Raw genomic sequence first — 17,422 nt, forward strand, 5'->3', positions numbered from 1 at the left:
GTGGGAACGATACTCTTTTATCACTTTATTACTTGTCAACTACGTATACTTGCGTGTGCATTTGGACCCAACAAGTTTTTGGCATCGCTGTCAGGGATTAGAAAGTAGCTACTTTTCTAAAATAGGCTTTTATTTGTTTTTCTTCGAGATTTAATTTTTTTTACTGTTTTTGATTCTAAAAGTGTTCACATTGAATAGTAAGAAGAAGTAACGGTTTGAACAATCTTCCTCCCCATGTTCCAGAAACCTTAAAGACTATTTCGCAAGTTAAGGAGGGAGGCGGAAGCAAGAGCAAAAACTATAGAGTTGGGCATTATAGTCCAACCACAGTCAATCGAGATGGCAGAGAATGATGGGAGACCAGTGATTGAGGCCACAAGTCCTAGTCTCATGAATATAACTCAGGCTATCGTGAAGCCTGGCATAACTAAGAACTTCGAGCTGAAACAGCACGTGGTGCAGTTGATTCAATCCATAGGGTAATTTGTGGATTTTTCAAATGAAGATACGCAAAGGCACATACAGAATGTTTTGGAGATCACGAATACATACAACTATCCTAACGTCTCCAAGGACTATGTCAGACTAACTTTATTTCCCTTTTCTCTGTCGGGGGAAGCAAATGAGTGGTTGAACAAAGAGCCAGCAAACTCAATCTGCACATGGGATGATCTAGCACGGAAATTCCTCATCAAATCCTCTCCCACAAAGAAAATAAAGTCAGTGAGAAGCCAAATTCTAGGGTTTCAACAAAAGGATAGCGAGACTCTACATCAAGCTTGGGAGAGATATAAAAAACTACTTAGAGATTGCCCGCATCACTGTCAAACTAATGATGTTTTGGATCATACTTTTATGGATGGTTTGGATGAGACCTCTAAATTGAATCTAGACTCAGCTTGTGGAGGTAGTTTCATGCAAAAGCCATATAGTGAAACTCAAACCCTACTAAACAACATCACTGGAATGATCATAACTAGCAAGGTGAAGGTGAACCAAGAAGAATGATAAGACAGAAAGCAGCAGGTACATTCGAGTTTGATGAGATGTCAGCCATGCAAGTAGAAATTGCTAAACTGACCAACCAAGTGGCTAAGATAGCAATGGGTCAAGGGCATCAAATGCATCAGGTTCAAAGGATGGCCATATGTTGTGAAATTTGTGGAGAAGGTCACACGAGTAATTAATGTCTGGTAATTCCAGAATCAATTTATTATGTGGGCCAGCAGAGTAAAGGTTGAATGAACCAATATGCACAATATGGGAACACTTATAATCCTAACTGGAAGAATCACCCAAATTTCTCATGGGGTCAATCAAAGTCAAAATTAAAACTAATACATACCCCAAGGAAACTTCAACCAAACCCAGACACCACCACAGCAAGCAGAAGAGAGCACAAATGACTGGTTAAAAAAGTTATTACTTGACAACCAACACCTTGGAACCGACAATCAACAACTTCGGCTTGACAATCAACAACTGAGCACTGATTTGAGAAATTTGGAGAGGCAATTCGAGCAAGTGGCCTCCAATCAGAATGTTAAACCTGCTAGATCGTTCCCAAGTGACACTGAGAAAAATCCTATAGAACACATGCAAGTAATTAATCTAAGAAGTGGGAGAGAGTTGGAGGAGCCTCCTTCTCAAAAGTCTGTATCTGAAAGAGAATTGGTGCCTAATCTAGTAAAAAAAAGCTGAAAAGAAGGATGATAAACAAAGGCAAGAGATAAATGCAAGGTTGCCACCACCTTTTACACAAAGACTACAGAAACAGAAAGATGAAGCAAAGTATAGAAAGTTCATAGATATTTTGAGCCAGGTACGTGTGAATCTGCCTTTGGTGGAAGTGTTGCAAGAAGTGCCCAAATATGCAAAGTATCTTAGAGATATTGTGGCTAGAAAGTGAAGAAATGCCAAGTTTGAAAGAGTTGCACTTACCGAGTGCAGTGCTAGAGTGCAAAGTAAGCTCCCGCCAAAGTTGAAGGATCTTGGATGTTTTACAATTCCATTGGCCAATGAGAAACATGAGATTGGTAAAGCCTTATGTGATTTAGGGGCAAGTGTTAATTTGATGCCTTTATCTATTTTCAAGCAGCTCGAATTGGGAGTGTCTAGGCCTACAACGATCACTTTACAGCTAGCGGATAGGTCGTTGGCAGTGCTAGAGGGGATTATTGAATATATGCTCGTAGGAGTGGGGAAGTCCATCTTTCCCGCAAACTTCATTATATTTGACTACATGGCAGATGAAGAAGTGCCTATTATTTTAGGGTTACCATTCTTGGCTACTGGTGGAGAAACTATATACGTGAGGGAAGGAAAGATGAAGATGAGAGTACATGATGAGGAAGTCACTTTTAATATGTACAAGGCGCTTAAACTTCCCAAGCATTATGAGGATTTATGAAATATCTCTGTGGTAGAATCAAAGTTGATAGAGCAAGCTCTTTATGTGGAACCTAGTGGCATGGAAAAGAAAATCGAGTTAGAAGAAGTGGTGTTGCGAGTTGAATGTGTAAAGATAAAAGAGAAAACTGTCAGAGAGAAAAGAGGAGTTCCTCCTAGAGCGTGTAAGAATACAAAACTCCATAAAAATCGGAGGAAACAAAAGCGTCTAGCTTGAGCATGTCGTTATATCGTGCCGCAATATTAAATCAGGTGCTTCATGGGAGGCAACCCATGGTGATGTTGTAAATGTCATGCCATGACGTTAACTAAGGCGTTTGTTGGAGGCAACCCAATTCGTAGATTATTTTATTTAATTTGATTTTTATTTTTGCTTTTGGGTACTAATAGGTTGATTTTTACTGTTTGAATAGGTACAAGAGTGAGATTGGAAGGTCAAAACGCATAAAGGAGTCCAAAGCAGAATGAAAAATCACATGTACATGCCCCATTCCATGCCTAGCGAGGTATGGACCTCGCGTTACACCTAGTGGCGCTTGCCTAGGTGCGAGCTCCAGCTCGCAAGATACCTCGCGCTGCCCAGCTCACCATCTTGCCCCACACCTAGCTTCGACAGGCCAGTCACGCGGGCAACCTCACGTCCTAGCTCGCGGCGCCCAGGTAAGTCTTCTCTTCTCTCTTCTTTTATTTTTATCTCACCCCTTCCCGCACAAGCACACACACCCTCATGAACCCTATATGAATGTGATTGTTGATTACATAAGTGCGTACACTCAAATTCCAAATCGATTTGGGAGGGTGAGGTAATCCCTCACCCGCACAAGATCTTACACAACTAGTGCGCGCCAAGTATTTATCAAAATGCCTCAAATGCAATATTTGTCCCAATTGGAGCCCGAGTCTCCGGGGTGATACACTAGTGGTTTGTGAGCCTAAATAACATAAGATTTTAAGTGTGGGATGACTCAACGGAGCCGGGCATATAGTTAAAAGTATGGTGATTACGTTGTGCTTACATGCAAACTAGTTGATTGGATGATGCTACGTGCTTAAATTATGCAATAGGAGAGGCATTAATCATATAACCCTGGAATATCCTCATCATATTGAATTCACTCCTACATGTTTATTAGCTCTACTTGTGATCTTATTCTCTTATTTGCTTCTTAGTTTCGTAGTAATTTAGTAAGTTAAAACCACAACCATCTTCCTCAAAATATCTTGAACAAATAACTTGTAACTAGTTTAGTTTAGGCATTAGTTGATCATAAATCCTCGTGGGAACGATACTTTTTTATCACTTTATTACTTGTCAACTATGTATACTTGCGTGTGCATTTGGACCCAATAAGTTTTTGGCGCCGCTGTCAGGGATTTAAAAAGTAGCTACTTTTCTGAAATAGGCTTTAATTTGTTTTTCTTCGAGATTTAATTTATTTTACTATTTCTGAGTTCATATTGAATACTAAGAAGAAGTAACGGTTTGAACAATCTTCCTCCCCATGTTCCTGACACCTTAAAGTCTCTTTCACAAGTTTAGTAGGGAGGTGGAAGCAAGAGCAATAGCTATAGAGTTGGGCATTGTAGTCCAACCACAGCCAATCGAGATGGCAGAGAATGATGATAGACCAGTGATTGAGGCCACAAGGCCTAGTCTTGCGAACATGACTCCGGCTATCGTGAAGCCTGGCATAAGTAGGCACTTCGAGATGAAACAGCACATGGTGCAGTTGATTCAATCCACAAGGTAATTTTTGGGTTTATCAAATGAATATCTACAAAGGCACATATAGATTTTTTGGAGATCACGAATACATACAAACTATCCTAACGTCTCCAAGGACTATGTCAAACTGACTTTATTTCCCGTTTCTCTGTCAGGGGAAGCAAAGGATTGGTTGAACAAAGAGCCAACAAACTCAATCTGCACATGGGATGTTCTAGCAGGGAAATTCCTCATCAAATTCTCTCCCACAAAGAAAACAAAGTCACTGAGAAGCCAAATTCTGGGGTTTCAACAAAAGGATGGCGAGACTCTACATCAAGCTTGGGATAGATATAAAAAACTACTTAGAGATTGCCCGCATCACTGTTAAACTGATAAAGTTTTGGATCATACTTTTGTGGATGATTTGGACGAGACCTCTAAATTGAATCTAGACTCAGCTTGTGGAGGTAGTTTCATGCAAAAGCCATATAGTGAAATTCAGACCCTACTAAACAACATCACTGGGAATGATCATAACTGGCAAGGTGAAGGTGAACCAAGAAGAATGATAAGACAAAAGGCAGTAGCTACACTCGAGTTTGATGAGATGTCAGCCATGCAAGCAGAAATTTCTAAACAGACCAACCAAGTGGCTAAGATAGCAGTGGGTCAAGGGCATCAAATGCAGCAGGTTCAGAGGATGGCCATATGTTGTGAAATTTTTGGAGAATGTCACACGAGTAACCAATGTCTAGTGAATCCAGAATCAAGTTATTTTGTGGGCCAGCAAAGTAAAGGTTGAATGAACCAAAATGCACAATATAGGTACACTTATAATCCCAACTGGAGCAATCACCTTGTCTTCTCATGGGGTCAATCAAAGTCAAAATTAAAACTAATATAGACCCCAAGGAAACCTCAACCAAACCCATACACCACCACATCAAGCAGAAGAGAGCACAAATGACTGGTTGAAAAAGTTATTATTTGACAACCAACAACTTGGAACCAACAATCAACAACTACAGCTTGACAATCAACAAGTCAGGACTGATTTAAAAAATTTGCAGAGGCAATTCGAGCAAGTAGCCTCCAATCATAATGTTAAACCTGCTAGAGTACTCCCAAGTGACACTGAGAAGAATCCCATAGAACACGTGCAAGTAATTAATCTAAGAAGTGGGAGAGAATTGGAGGAACCTCCTTTTCAAAAGTCTGTATCTGAAAGAGAATTAGTGCCTAAGCCAGTAAAAGAAGCCAAAAAGAAGGATGATGAACAAAGGCAAGAGATAAATGCAAGGTTGCCACCACCTTTTCCACATAGACTACAGAAACAGAAAGATGATGCTAAGTATAGAAAGTTCTTAGATATTTTGAGCCAGGTACGTGTGAATCTGCCTTTGGTGGAAATGTTGCAAGAAGTGCCCAAATATGCAAAGTATCTTAGATATATTGTGGCTAATAAGAGAAGACATGTCAAGTTTGAAATAGTTGCACTTACCGAGTGCAGTGCTAGAGTGCAAAGTAAGCTCCCGTCAAAGTTGAAGGATCCTGGATGTTTTACAATTCCATTGGCCAATGGGAAACATGATATTGGTAGAACCTTATGTGATTTAGGGGAAAGTGTTAATTTAATGCCTTTATCTAATTTCAAGCAGCTCGAATTGGGAGTGCCTAGGCCTACAGCGATCACTTTACAGCTAGTGGATAGGTCATTGGCAATGCTAGAGTGGATTATTGAATATGTGCTCGTACGAGTGGGAAAGTCCATCTTTCCCGCAAACTTTATTATATTTGACTACATGGCAGATGAAGAAGTGCCTGTTATTTTAGGGTTTCCATTCTTGGCTATTGGTGGAGCAATTATATACGTGAGGAAAGAAAAGATGAAGATGAGAGTACATTATGAGGAAGTCACTTTTAATGTGTACAAGGCCCTTAAACTTCCCAAGCATTATGAGGATCTATTCAATATCTCTGTGTTAGAATCGAAGTTTATAAAGCAAGGTCTTTATGTGGAGCTTAGTGGCATGGAAAAGAAAATCGAGTTAGAAGATGTGGTGTTGCGAGTTGAATGTGTAAAGGTAAAAGATAAAAGGGTCAGAGAGGAAAGAGGAGATCCTCCTAGAGCGTGTAAGAAGGCAAAACTCCATGAAAAGAGGAGGAAATAAAAGTATCGAGCTTGAGCATGTCGTTCATGTCGTGCCGCGACATTAAATCAGGTACTTCATGGGAGGCAACCCATGTTGATATTGTAAATGTCATGCCATGACGTTAACTAAATGTCATGCCATGACGTTAACTAAGGCACTTGTTGGAGGCAACCCAATTCATAGATTATTTTATTTAATTTTAGTTTTTATTTTTGCTTTTGGATACTAGCCGGTTGATTTTCAGTATTTGAATAGGTACATGAGCGAGATCGGAAGGTCAAAACGCATAAAGGGGTCGAAAACAGAATGAAAAATCACATGTGCACGCCCCATACCATGCCTAGCGAGGTATGGACCTCGCGTTACACCTAGTGGCGCTTGCCCAGGCGCGAGCTCCAGCTTGCGAGACACCTCATGCCGCCCAGCTCACCACCTTGCCCCACACTTGGTGTCTCTAGGACAATCACGCGGGTAGCCTCACATCCTAGCTCGCGACTCCCAGGTAAGTCTTCTCTTCTCTCTTATTTTACTTTTATCTCACCCCTTCCCGCACAAGCAGACACACCCGCATATACCCCATAGGAATGTGATTGTTGATTAATGAGTGGGTACACTCAAATTCCAAATCGATTTTGGAGGGTGAGGCAATCTCTCACTCACATAAGAGCTTACACAACTAGTGCGCGCCAAGTGTTTATACAAATTCCTCAAATGCAATATTTGTCCCAATTGGAGCCCGAGTCTCCGGGGTGATACGCTAGTGGTTTGTGAGCCTGAATAACATAAGATTTTAAGTGTAGGGTGGCTCACCGGAGCCGGGTATATTGTTAAAAGTATGGTTATTATGTTATGCTTACATGCAAACTAGTTGATTGGATGATGCTAACGTGCTTAAATTGTGCAAGGTGAAGTCTGAGTAAACTTGATTTGATGGAAGGGACATGTGCTAAACTTTTAAGTGTGGGATCGTTACGATGAAGAGGAGTTACCAGGGAGTTTTCTTACCACCCTTTTGAATATTTATTGCATTTATATGCACTGAGGACATTTCATACTTTAAGTGTGGGGTGGGGGATCCTCTTTGGTATGTAAATAGTAGATTAATTGTTAGTTTTTTTGTTTTTTCAGTTTAGTATATTCTAGATTAGGTTATTCTTTTCTATTTTAGTATAGCTTAATGAAAGGAAAAAAGAAAATATATGGAAAATCAAAAAGAATTGATGCAAAATTTGGACTTTTCCCGAAGATTGACCTCCTAGGCAGCTTTCTTGACGGATTTAAGTCTCACAAAATAAAATTTAAAAAATAGAAAAATACAAAAACATGTCTTTTAGTTTCCTTTAGGTAGTAATAATTCCACGTGTTTTTTATTTGTGCCTCGGTTCATTTTCATGGGATGTAGGTTGAATCGGGTAGTAGTTTTTTCAATTTTTAGAATAGATTAGAATTTAAGGAATAAATGAAGAAAGAAAGATTAGATTTCCAGGTGCCTTTTGACTTGTTTGATTGTAGCATATTTAGGCTTTCGTATGTGTAGTATCTTCCCTATGTATTAAAAATTGCTCATGATGCCTTGAGTATTTGGATAGAATGTCTTGTGACGCCTATGTCTCATTTACTTGACTGTTATTCACTTTGTGCTTAATGTTTAATAACTCGTGGCTCCGTGGATACTTGCATTAGTTTGAGAGTTGGAATGAGACCGTCCTTATGAGTCATGTGCCTTATGTGGTAAGGTTTTTATATAGTCCAAGTCATTGCATTTGAGTCTAGAACATGTCCGGCGTGTAAGTTGAAGCAAAGTTTTAGGTGTTGCTCGGTTTGAAAATAATTTTAGGCTTTTTTTGATCTTTTTGTGCTTTAATACTTATCATAAATAAAATGTATCCCTAGTTAACCCTTTTGAGCCTCTAGACCTTTTATTTGGCACCCACATCACAAGCCTATACCCTTTTGTTCTTCATTGATATTATGTTGATCCTTTTACATCTTAAAGCATTTTAATTGTAAAATGAGCGCTAAAAGAAGTAAGGAGAGAATTTGGGTAGCTTTTGAGTGGAACCAGTGAAAGGAAGAAAGGTGCGCTTATTTTGTAAATGAATACACCACTATCGGAAATTACAAAAGAAAAAAAAATAGTTGAATAATAAAAGAAAAATCTTAAAGAAAAGAATGTAGATAAGCAAATTGACATCTTGTCTTGCTAGTAAGTATGAATTAAAGTAGTGCTTAATAGAAGAGGGAACATAATTGGGGGTAATTTTGGTTGCGAAATTGAAGTTGGGATTGAAGAATTTGCGCTTAAAGTTAATTATATGATGTGTTAAAATGCTTAGAAGGGTGAACCACTACTCCTAAATATATCCTACCCATCCCTTAGCCCGCATTACAACCAAGAAAAAGTCCTAATTATTTTTAATTTGAGTAAACCTACATTAGTAGAGATTTACATTAAGGGTACCAATTGCATGCATGTGACTTCTTTTGTGAGAGCGAGCGATTTTATTTGATATATGTGAGTCCTTAAAATATATTTGAGCAGTTGATTCAAATATGTGGATTCAACTTAATCTCTTGTTCTTGTTGTGAGGGCACGTGATTTCGCGAAGGATAAGCGACGTTATTAAATTTCTCTATGATGTTAAGTGTTCAAGCCATGAGTGCATTGTCATATTGAGTAGGTTTTTGAGACTAGGATTATTATGAGCATCTTATATTTGTTGTGAATATTTCTTTTGAGGAATGTCATAAGTAAAAGGGGAAGTGTAAGTAATTGCGTATGCTCTAGCTTAGTTTTTGCTATCAACCATGATTATTGGTGTAGTGTGCCTCAATTGTGTGAAAATAAAGTGCTCAAAGATAATGCAAATTATTGGTTGACTTGAGGACGAGCGACATTTAAGTGTTGGGTAGTGATATTCGGATGTAAATGTATATTTTTAGTGTATTTCTTATCTTAAATTTTAGTGCTTTAATGATTAATTGTGCAACGTTTGAGCTTAATTAAATTATTTTTATGTGTAGGATTATTGGAAAACATAAAATAATGAAAGTTGTTCAAAAAGGTGTTGAAGACACAAGAAAAGAGCACGAAAAGAAGAAAATCGAAGCAAGACAAGGGTACCTTACCCCAGACCTCGCCCCGCCTAGTCTAAGGCGCGCTCAACCTCGCCCCAGACCTCGCCTCACATGGCTTGAGGAGCTCTCAAACATGCTACAGACCAGGCCTCACGAGCTTTAAATCCCGATCCCTCAGTATGTGAATAAATTATTTTTTACTCAGTTTTAGACTTTGAGACTCTTGTCCTTGCCTATAAATATCCCCTAAATGTTATTATTAAAGAGGTTGGTCAATTTTGAAGGCACCAAAGGCATAGAAACACAAACAGAGCAAGGAATTTATCGATTCTTCCATCTTTCATCTAGTATTCATAGCTTCTATATTTAAAATTAATATTTTGATTATTGGTTTGAACATGAGTGGCTAAGAACCCCATTATTCTATGGTTATGGGTTGTTATTAACTATTTTTGTTTGATGGTTGATGATATTTCTTGATTCTATCATATTAATATGTTTATTCAATCTTGCGCTCAATTATTTTACTGCATAGCTAACAGTTGAATACTATCTACGAACTTATAGTGTAACTCAAAAGTGGGGACTATAAATTACATATAAGATTGAATAAAGTAAGTTCTTGAATTCGGGCATCGGAGAATAGATTCGCGATTAGGATAGACACATTCTAGTTGCCTTACTTGGTTATTATTGCAGGCGATGCATATTCATTCTAGTTAATTCTTATTCTACAGACATATAGTGTTAGGTTGGCTAGAACAGGAGAGCAAGGCATCGAAAAAACTTTGCGAGCAATTTAGATCTTGTTAATCAATAAATTAGATAGATTAAGTAGTTGAATCAACCGAAAAAATACAATAGGCGAGGCATTAATCCCATAACCCAAGAATATCCCCATGCATTAATATCATGCATTAATATATTTGATTCTTGGTAAGTTTTATTGAATGTGTTATTTGGCAATTGCTACGGAATCGGATTACAATGTGGCATGAGGTCTTTGCCGAGCAAGTGTGATTTATATTGTGGCACAAGATCTTTGTCGTGTGGGTGCCACTTAGTTGTGGAACGAGGTCCTTGTTGTGCAATGGTGATAGATAATATGGGCACAAGGTGCCATATGGGTACGATTCTATTTGATGACTTGTTGTTGAAGCTGAGTCTTTACTTGTATTGAATTGTTATTACTTGTTCTGTATTTTAGTTATTATTTTTATGCTATACATCGTGTTACATGTCTTTGATATATTGCACATGTTATATTACAAGTGAGTATCTTTTGACATATAAAACTCGTCACTACTTCTCTGAAGTTAGTCAAGATACTTCCTGAGTACATATGGTCGGTTGTACTCATACTACACTTTTGCACCTTCCGTGAAGATTTTGGAGTTGAGTAGCTATGAAGACGAAGCTTTGCATTGGAGATGTACTAGCGTACCGGATTCATGTTACCCTTTTGTTTATGGCAGCTTAGAATTTTATTTCTGTTTATGTAACTTTCAAACAGATGTTGTATTTATTCATTTCACTAACTTTGTAAATCTAAATCGTAGTGGCGCATGAATTGTACTATCAGTCCTTGGGATAGTTGTTTTATATTATTTTGCGGTATTATTTATAATATTGATGATTTCTCATTGTAGTAGTAACTTATACAGTTTGGCTTACCTAGCGGGTTGGGATAGGTGTCATCACGACTAATTGAATTATTTTGGGTCGTGACATGGAGTATGTCGGTCTGGGGAAAATCATGTGGATTATCTCGTTCGAGAAGGTTTGATGTTGTGTGATTCTTAGGAGGGTTCTATGAAGAATTTTCTTTCTACCCAATGGAATGTATGTACTTTGACTAGAGTTCGGATCGCTTGAGGAAGTTTGCACGACCATCACGAGGATGAGTATGCACTTGGTAGATTATTTAGAGAATTTTATGGCTAGATCTATAGGAGCTTATGAAGAGTTCAGCTAAATAATAGTGTGAGATCATGACAGTTATAAAGGAAGAGTATTGTGGTTTATTGGATGATGTGTTCTACGGTTTCGAGCCAAGTGGAGGAGTCTACTATCAATGATCAGATGGCATGGTCATGTGTTATATTAGTCTTGTGGATTAGTTATAAATTGAAAAAGGATGACTTCAAAGATGATGTGAGCAATAGGATTTGTTGGATGCATAATGTAATAAACTTTATGGGTATATGAAGATCATGGAATGATTCATGGTTGATATTCGTTGTGGATGTAGTGCGTAAGGAAAAGGAATCGCTTGGTGGCTTCTTTGGGGTACCCATGTGCTGGTGGAACACAAGTCATTCGGTACATACTTGCGATACATCAGAGATTGGATCCGAATGACTCCCGAGAAGGTTCTAATGGGTTCAAGATTTATATGTGGTATTTTCGGAAATGTGTATGGCTAAGATCTGAGATTTGCATCGGATGGCACCGAGACTTGCAATATTTCTATATCATTATTGATTCTATATTGCAATATTAGAGAGATGAAAGAAGATAGCTCCCAATTCGCAGAAGGTCTCTTCAGAGCAGGCATTTCGATTGAGGTGTTATTGGGTGGATGAGATGGAACAAAGTGATTTATGAGTCTTAGGACGATGTGGTTTCATATTGGAGTCACTTGGGATGAGTTTTGATTGAGGTTCATACACAACTGGGAAAGAGAAGTGTTATCTTGAGGGCAATTCAAGAGAAATCTAAAGAAGTTGGGTTAACTTAGCAGCGGTTTGGATTAGTATAGTAGAGGAAATGATTAGTTCATGTGGTATGATAGAGCTTTACTGGTATTGTGTGGCAACACTTTTGGTTTGGCAGTCTGCGTGACTCATTTGTGTTAGGGGGAACCGGTTCTGATGATTTGGTTATGTAAAAATGTGTTCTGAAAAGTTTGTGATGGTTTTGACCACGACTTGTGGTTGATGTACTCTACAAGCATGAGGAGTTTTGTTGCGTGTTATCATTTTGTTCTCCTGGATTAGGTTAAGTGGAAGATTTTTGGTCGATGGAGTTTATATCCTATTCGCGATTCAGAGTTGATAATGGGATTCTCGTATTTTTGCATGATAGATGTGGTGAGCTATGTAGAATTTGGATTGAATGGACAAGGTTATGATTCAGGTTTTGGCTACATGGTGCAAAAGGTTTATGGCGGTACTTCTTATGAGGTGATTGTATATGCGTGACATACCAGTCAGTTGATCGGGAGAGTTGGAGGTCAGATATGGAGATTACTTTATTCTTGAGGTTTAGAGACTAGATGTTCTCAAAGGCAAACTATCCCTTGGTTGCAGACTGTGAAGATGTGTTAAGGGTTAGACAACTGATTGTATGTGCTATGGATAGGTTACTGTAGACTTTTGGATGGTTATTCACCTATTCCGGGATAATCGAAATAGATTTGGGGGCCCATTGGTAGGACTAATGAAAATGTGTATTCTACACCAGATCGGGTTTGTTTACTCAGCACAACAATTGTTGGGAGTGTGTAATCTACTAGAGTTGATCTTATTCATGCCCTGATATGTGCTATATGTTACTCTCTTGTGCTACGCTGGATTGTGAGACTATTTGACTATTCACACGCATGAGGTGGTCCTGTTTAGACCTTGTGGCGAGATTTGAGCGAGATGGATATTGGGGTGTTGAGTTGCTTATTGCACCTTAGTCGTGTTTTTCCTGTCTGTGGTATATTATGTTATTTGTTTCTCCATGGTCATGATCATACACTTAGCGTATTTGTTGTTGATACCCATGTGTCGGTTGATTACGAGCCTTATGACTCGATAAGTGTTCCATGTGGATCAGTATGTTTGGACCGGGTCACGTGTCGCAGTGGAGTTATGTTAGGATATTATTCTTTGTGCTTATTTTGTGTGTTTTGCTTCTCCCGTGTGGGATGGAATTACAACATTGTGTATTGGTGATTGTACCCTCCAGACTTGTTGTATAGTTCTCTTATTTGGTTCTCCTTCAATCTTTGATTATGTTCGAGTTGTTGCTTGTTGGGTGCAGATTGTGTTGTATGTGGCTCTAAGTGACATTTGGTATGTCTTGTCAATCGAGAAACTTGTACTGGGTGGGATGAGTTTATTGGACCTGGAATTAGTGCAATCGGATTTGGGATAAGGTATGTTTAAAAAAAGAACGTCGTTAGTCAGCTTAGAATTCAGCAACGATTCTTGTCGAGCGAGAGAACTCTACAACTTATTGACTTGATAGATAGTTATGAGTTTATACATGTTTGTTTCTTCGTAGCTGTGCTACGAAGGTTTGGGACGAGGTTTTATTTGATATGAGATATATTATCGGTACCGTATTTGGTAATAAGCAGCTATTGCGGTTGAAAGTTATGGCTATGTGTACGTGAGTTACGCGGTACATCGCGTGGTTACATCTTGAAATTATGTTTATGATTTGATGAGGCTTGTGGGGACTGATACATTATATATGTACAAGGATCTATTCTTACACAGAATTCCAGATGTTTGAATTTAGTTCTAAGGCTTGTGGACTAAGGTCGAATGAAGAATATTCAGTCAGATTGTATTATGGACTTATATAGACTGAGGTGGCATGAGATTATCCATGGGTATGTGTATGATGAGCTTATACAGTGATTTGATGGCTTTGGAATGACTCTTGGCTCGTTCGAGGATGAACGTATGTTTAAGTGAAGGAGAATGTAATGACCCGACCGGTTGTTTTGAGTGCTAGCATCCCGCTCAGTGATTTGAGACCTTGAGTAGCTTCACATGATGTATTATGACTTAAGTGTATAGTTGGTTTTTATTTTCGGAAAGTTCGAGATTAATTTGATATAATAATTCTCAATTAGGAAGAGTTGACCAAGGTTTGACTTTTGAGTAAACGACCTCATATTGGTGATTTGATGATTCCAATAGGTTCATAGGGTAATTTTGGATTTGGTTGTATGTTTAGATCTAAATTTGGATATTCTAAAAGGTTTTGGCTCTATAAATCGAAAGTTGGCAATTTGAAAAGTTGGAGAGTTTACAAGTTTGACCGAGAGTTGACTTCAGGGAATTCGAACTCCTATTGTGGTTTTGAGACCTTGGATAGATTCATTTAGTTGATTGGAACTTGTATGCAAAGTTTGGTGGTGATCTGGAATGTCTAAGTGTGATTCAGATGCGTTCAGCGAAGTTTGAAACATAAGAGAATGAATTGATCTTTGATTTCTTGATTTTGATGTTATTTGTGGTGTTTCAAGATTTTGAATAAGTTTGAATGAGGTATTTTGACTTGTTGGTATGATTGGATGGGGTCCCTGGGGCTTGGGTGAGTTCTGGATTGTTATTGCCAAGTTGATTTGTATTGGCTCTGGTTTTTCGCATTTGTGATGAGGGGGTCGCAAATGCGAACATTGCATTTGCGAGGAGGTTATCGCTTTTGCGACTTGGTCGAGCTAGAAGGACCTCTCACTTGCGAGTATGTGAGTCGCATTTGCGATTATGGGATTCTGAGGTCTTTGTTCATATTTGCAAACTACAGTGTCGCTTTTGTGAATGTCAGCTGTAGGACTTCGCATTTACGAAGTATTTGGTCGCAATTGCGACAAGATTTGTCCTGAGATTTCTTGGCATTTGCGGGCCTGAGGTCACGTCTGCGGAGTTCTCATTTGCGAGCTTCTGGTCACAAATGCGACATGTGCAGCTAGATTTAAGTTGGTGTGTTGGGATTTTGAGCTCAATCTTTCATATTTTGAACCCTAGACTTGGAGGTGAGCGATTGTATGGGGATTTTCATACAAGGTAAGAGGGTAAGTGATTTCTATCTATTTGTGATTATATTTCATGAATCTACATGGATTTCTACACCAAAAAAGTGAAATTTCTATGTGAAAATTTTGAATTTTGCCTACACTTTGAAAAGGTATATTTTGAGGATTTGAGTTCCGATTTAGATTCGATTTTAGAATCTAATCATATATTTGGACTCAAGAGGTTATGGATCATCGGATTGGTATTGGTTCTGAGATTTGTGCGTTCGGGTCCGGCATTAATTTTTGTTGACTTTTGGAAATTCTTTAAAGATCGAGGCTTTATTAACAGGGATTACTTCCTATGACATTGGTTGACTTCCTTGATTGTTGGTTGGCTAAATTTGAACTGGCTAGATGTAATTTTTCAAGGAAATGCAATTTTGGAGCTTTGGACTAGCTCGAATGAGGTAAGTGTCTTCCCTAGCTTTCGTTAAGGGAATTTTTCCTACTAATTGATGTTGTTTGCTACATACGGGGAGTGATGTATACATGAGATGACGAGCTTATATACATGTGCCATGAGTATACATGCCCTGGGTAGATTCTAGATTACTCCATGTCTTGTTTAGTTCAGTGTTCTACTTGATTCTATGTGTTATTAATTTAATTGACTATGTGAGCACAATAAATCATGCTAGAGATAAAGTGAGGCTAACAGTACCTTATTTTGAGCATGATGAACTATTCTCAAGATTGTTGTTGTACTTGCTCTAGACGTAGTCACACGTGTATATGAACACACATCCGTACTTGTTATTATTGTGTTATGACCTTAATTGAAGTATGACTACTTGAGTTTCCTTACCCACGCTAAAGACTATGAAATGGATTTTTAATGCTTATCGGGATATGATGATATTTTGGGCAACATATTACATGTTGAGTCAGTGGTCATACGTACATATAGGCATACATCCAACTTACGGATTATCCCTTGTACACATGTACACATCAATGAATGATTAATTCTCATTCTACGTGCATCATACATGCTTATTTCCCGTTCATATGCATACATCACTGCATATAGTTCTCGGATATGGATCGAGGTGATGGCACGAGATTTTTGCCGTGTAGTTGTGATGATATTGTTATTGTTAGGGCACGAGGTCTTTATTATGCGCCTATTACTATGGCACGAGGCTTTATACCGTGCAACGTATAGACACAGATCCATCCCCCTAGGGTCGCCCTCACATATTTCTCTCTTGATGGTGCACACGAGAATTGTGGTACCATGTTTGATGGAATTTATTATGCACATGTGGCGGTATAAGGGTAGAATTCTTGATCAAGCACATGTGGCGGTATAAAGGTGGCAGTCTTGATTAAGCACTTGTGGAGTATAAGAGTGACATTTCATGGTTGAAGTTCATGTGGCAGTATTAGGGTGGCATTCTTGATTATGCACATAAATGTTTTTCATGCATTTCACATGTTTTACAGGTATGATCTATGCATACCATTTACATATGCTAGTCGACACATTCTTCATATGTCTCAGACTTGTTAGACACTTAGAGGGTATAGGATGGATGTTGAGAGAAAATTATTATCATACGTCATCATGTTGAACTATTGCAAAGGTTACATCTAAGTAGAAGTATTTGAGTACAAGTTACTTGGTGCAAGTCTCCTTTACATGTGAAGCTGGGTAGAAGTATTTGAGTACAAGTTACTTGGTACAAGTCTCCTTTACATGTGAAGATGGTGCAACTATATATGTTTTGACTTGTTAATTGAAAAAACATGCTTATGACCTCTTCTTTGATTGTGCACTTGAATTCTGATATTAGTTGTTCTATGATTGTTTCCTTTGGATTCTTTCTCGGTATTATACATTTGATTGAGTTGCACATGTATTATTAAGTGAGTATCTTTTGACTTAAAAATCACGTCACTACTTTACTGAGGTTAGTCAAGAATATACTTACTGAGTACATGAGGTCGGTTGTTCTCATACTACACTTTTGCACCTTGCTTGCAGATCTAGAACTGAGTAGCTGTGGAAGACGGAGACTTGCATTGAAGACATACCAACATTCCAGATTCAATCTACCTCTCGTTCATGGTAGTTTAGGATTTCATGTTTGTTTATATGAATTTCAAACAAATGTTGTATTTATTCTTAGTACATCTTTGAAAATTCTAAATCTTAGTGGATCATGACTTGTACTACCAATACTTGGGGTAGTTGTATTAAATTTTTTTGCAGTCTTTATTGTTAATATTGATGATTCTCATTATAGTTGTAACTTATTATGTTTGGCT

General features: G+C 38.2%; 1 non-coding gene across 1 annotated transcript; it reads right to left on the reverse strand.

Moving 5' to 3' along the window:
• Positions 1-4,397: 4,397 nt before the first annotated feature.
• Positions 4,398-4,504, reverse strand: LOC142172241 (small nucleolar RNA R71). Its single transcript, XR_012701615.1, has one exon. It is a non-coding gene; the product is annotated as a small nucleolar RNA R71 (small nucleolar RNA).
• Positions 4,505-17,422: the final 12,918 nt, after the last annotated feature.

The sequence above is a fragment of the Nicotiana tabacum genome, chromosome 17 (genome assembly GCF_000715075.1).
Source record: "Nicotiana tabacum cultivar K326 chromosome 17, ASM71507v2, whole genome shotgun sequence".
Classification (NCBI taxonomy): domain Eukaryota; kingdom Viridiplantae; phylum Streptophyta; class Magnoliopsida; order Solanales; family Solanaceae; genus Nicotiana; species Nicotiana tabacum.